The sequence below is a fragment of the Nelumbo nucifera genome, chromosome 3 (genome assembly GCF_055504915.1).
Source record: "Nelumbo nucifera cultivar China Antique chromosome 3, China Antique-T2T, whole genome shotgun sequence".
Lineage (NCBI taxonomy): Eukaryota > Viridiplantae > Streptophyta > Magnoliopsida > Proteales > Nelumbonaceae > Nelumbo > Nelumbo nucifera.
This window is the reverse complement of record NC_142651.1, coordinates 41,660,319-41,664,550: the sequence shown is the minus strand read 5'-3', so window position 1 is coordinate 41,664,550 and position 4,232 is coordinate 41,660,319. Positions and strand designations below refer to the sequence as shown.

At 36.6% G+C, this 4,232-nt stretch overlaps 1 long non-coding RNA gene across 1 annotated transcript; it reads left to right on the top strand.

Moving 5' to 3' along the window:
• Positions 1-374: 374 nt before the first annotated feature.
• Positions 375-3,570, top strand: LOC148801153 (uncharacterized). Its single transcript, XR_016083612.1, has 2 exons — positions 375-2,487; positions 3,284-3,570. It is a non-coding gene; the product is annotated as an uncharacterized LOC148801153 (long non-coding RNA).
• The last annotated feature ends 662 nt before the right edge of the window (positions 3,571-4,232 follow it).

Here is a 4,232-nt window from a genome sequence, read left to right as displayed (position 1 = left end):
TGCAACACTTGATTGCTTGGTTAAATGCAAATGAACGAGGGGTCTCTTTTTATAGGCACTTCCACATCCTTAAATGATTTCTTTAGAACTATGTACATTTGGCATTATTTAGAAGCACCTCTAAAACATTTTACCTTCTACACTCTTCTAGATGATGCTTTCTCTATAAGATACAATAACATTCTAGAGGATGTCTAGATTGCTCCTAACCCCTCTAGGTTGTTCCACACAAACCCGGATTGTTCCACATGGTTCTAGAGAGTTCCACAAACATCTAGACCCTTCTAGACACATGGAGAACACTCCAACACACCATATAACGCTCTAGAATACCCCAAAAACATGCAAAATTGACTAGAAACCTTAAGAAACATCTTGCAAAACCTCTAACCCAACAACCCATTGTATCACCCCGTGACAACAAAAAGCAAAAAGCTCCCTAGAGATTGTTTTTGCTAATGTACTATTTTTCTATCAAGTGCTCTTTGGGGTAATTTTGATTTATAAAACGCAATAAATGACAAAAGCGCTTATTTTAAACCCCACCAAACTCTGCCTAACATCGAAAAAACAGTTCCTCCTTTTTAAAGGAGAGACAAAGGTCACTCAACAGCAGCTAAGCAGCTAGCCGTAAATAGCCGGCAGGTTTGGCGTAACTACAAACCAAATTTACAAAAGCGTTTCTTCCTTCCATAGCCACCGAAATTCTTGACAGTCAATGTACGCTCCTAGCTATGCAAAGCGGTTCAACTAAAGTTTCATGCCTCCCAAACAGATCCTTAGTTGTAACAACTGGTGGAGGGGAGGGGCATGCAAGTCGTTTTCTTACTTATTGAGGATGATATAAGTCATTGTCAGAAAATAAAGGACTGTCGTAAGATATTTCTCTTGCACGAAAGCTGGCCATCAACGCTGTGTTTTCAGAGTAATAAATTGCATTCAGTGACTGTGTCTGTTCCAGGAAATTCCAACTTTTGGCCCCTTTCGCCTGCCCATCTCTATAAAAAGGCAAATTGTGGCAAGACTTGCCGTGGAAATAGAGAATTAGCTAACTCAGTAGTCTATATACATATATAAATACACGAGAGTACTGAGAGAAACAGAGACGACAGACAGAGTCGTCATATATAGATAGAAGCGGAGACGCCGGCCGGAGAAGAGTGGAGGTAGAATGGAATCGGTTGCTCGGGCGCCTTCAAATGTAATGGGCAACGAACCAAATGGACAGCCCCAGAAGGAGCGTTGCGGGTATTTTCAGATGCCGCTTCATTATCCCAGGTACACTAAAGCCGACTACGAAACTATGCCTGAGTGGAAGCTCGATTGCCTGCTCACCGAGTATGGACTGCCGGTTAACGGCGACATCGATCAAAAGAGAAAGTTTGCCATGGGAGCTTTCCTCTGGTCTCATTAGAGCTGCTAGTACGTGTGTTGTGGTGTGGAGAATTGAATGGAAACGAGATAGCTAGATAGCTAATATATATAGGTGATGAAGATGATAGTTGCATATATAGACAAAATTATTAGTGCGGTAAGATTATGTTTAATTAGCTTAATTAAGAGTGAAATAGAAATTTGAGGAGAAGTTTCTTAATAACTTTCCCTCCACTTTCTGTTTCTTTCTTATCGTCTATCAAATCAAACGCAGCCTAAGGTGGAAGGAGTTCCAGTTTGTAATAGAATATATATGTACGTATCACACATTAGCTTTGTTAGGAGTTAACATGATCTGGAATTTGCTACTTGTATAAATTTTCTCTGCTTTTCTGCTATAGTTTAATTATTTATCGGTACAAGGTTGAAATGATCTCGAGTGTTGGCATTTCCCTTAATTATATGTTATATGCATTATGTCTAATTTTTATTTCATCATAAGCAAATTAGTTTACTATTAATTAAATTTTGAATTGTAATTAATTAAATTTTTGTTGGGATTTCTTACCAACAAAACACGTTCCAACACTCTATCCATATTATTTGACACCGCACTCTCACCGTGAAACTGGAACTCGCTATGTATGAGATGTGCGGTGCCAGATCATGTTAGTAGGGTATTGGAACCAGTTGGAATCTGTTTACAATAATAAGATTTCAACATGATCTATGTCTGCACATCTCACTATGAAACTGAGACCCATCATCATCATCATCATCATGCATATGATATGGGAACACAGATTATATTGGAGTGTGTTGGAAATTCTTTTGTTGTGAACAGATCCGGCATGCAGTAGTGTATTTTGTTGACAGGAGATCTGGACTCAAAACAGGTATGATCCATTCTGTTCCTGTGCTATTTGTGTTACTGAGAGAAACCCAAAAAAAAAGCTGAGAAAATTGTTTGACAGCTTCTATTTGGAGGACTTATCAAGAGCCCAGTCGCCCAAAATGCTTACAATGGATTCGGATTTGATCCCAAACAGCTAGCTGGATTACCTCTTGCCTTAGAAAGGTTCACCATCAAAGGAATGGGCCTTTGGTCTTCTGGTGAGGTCCCAGAGATTCAACACAGCACACACCTTTGGCTTTGCTTTCATCACGATATAGGGCGGATTCTTTACCATGATGCCGATTAGGGTGTTCACGGTCCGGTTTAGTGCATGTGATTTAGAGAAAAGCTCAGACCAAATCAGTAAATTAAATTTTGACAAATTTCTAAATCAAACCAAACCATTTTATTATGGTTTGAAGAACTTTGGACCATTCTTTGAATTTATTGGGCTTAACCTAATTAAAAAGCTAAATAGCACCCCCAAAACTTAAAAATTAAAACTTTTATTTTATTATTTATTACAAAATAAAAGTTTATTATACATTTATAATTTTATAGATTCAGTTTAGATATTATAATTATATATATAATTATAGATTTATATTATATGTATATATAATTTTGGTTTACAATGAATCAAACCATTTTCACATATAAATCAAACCGAACCACAAATTTGGTTTGGTTCTATTTTGTGGTTTGAACCTAACAACGAACACCCCTAGTGCCAACAAAAAGTGTGGTGTGTTGTAAGAGATTGGGATTTTGTTCTCACGTCATCCTCACAACAATCCCAGCCATCTGGTTTTAAACCCAGGACCTCTCTGATATATTTAGGTACTAGCTAAAATGAGAATTTTTTATTGGGTAAAAGCTAAAATGAGATTTTAACATATTGGACTTATCATGCCATGATTATGTACCACTTGTTGTCAAACAAGGTTGAATGGATGAAAGATTACTCGTACAAGTCACTATGAAATTAAATTATGGGTTATTCTTGCTCTACAGGAAGACGAATGAGAGATGAACTAACGTACGCTTTGGGTTGTCGTATTGAATCTCTCTTAATGTCCACAATGATTCTGATCTTCGATAACTTCAACTGTTACAGAAAAGAGAGCCATGTGGATTCAGGAGTTGGGAAATCGAGATTTGATGAGCCCTAATTTTCTTTTCTACAAGTGGAAAAATAATTAAGCATTTTATGAACTATTTAAGTATGGTTTGTGAAAAGATGGATTTGGTTCGATAATTTTGAGTCAAACTCAAATTTAATATATAGATTCATTTACTAATCAACTCAAGTTTAAACCTAATAAATATTATATATAATATTTTTATTTTTTATAGATAATTTACCTTACATTCGAGTTCAAGCCAAACTCGAACATATAAACTTTTGAATCAAGCGGAACTTACACTCAAGTCTCTGACTTAAATCGAAACTCAGATTTTTAACAAACCAAATTTGAATAACCAGATATTAGACTCAGCTCGGCTCAAATCTTCTCCTAATCTCTGCTTGTACAGAAACGTGAGCTTCTTGTTAACTTGCCAAGGATGAAATGAAATTCTATTAATGCTAGTGATGTCGCGTGGTATATTACCTTTCTTCTTGTGGTTTACGTTACAAAATGTCATGACCACCACGGCAATGGGCTGGGCCCAAAATCAGCATTTGTCGGATGGTCACTTTATTTATTGTCCTTCGGGAAAAAAAACAGGGGCTATACTATTATGTGACATCTGCGCATACAAATCAAATAGCTGATATACTTACCGAATGGTGATCTATCGATGATTGATCCACCACAAACACATGCAATACAAGACAATTCTGTGTATACCGTGATTCTTAGCCCAATATGAAATTGCAAAATCAAGTGGCATTGAGATCAATCTCAGTTCTCAAAAGGTATCAAAATAAAGAACAATATGACTAGATCTATTTCTTGAG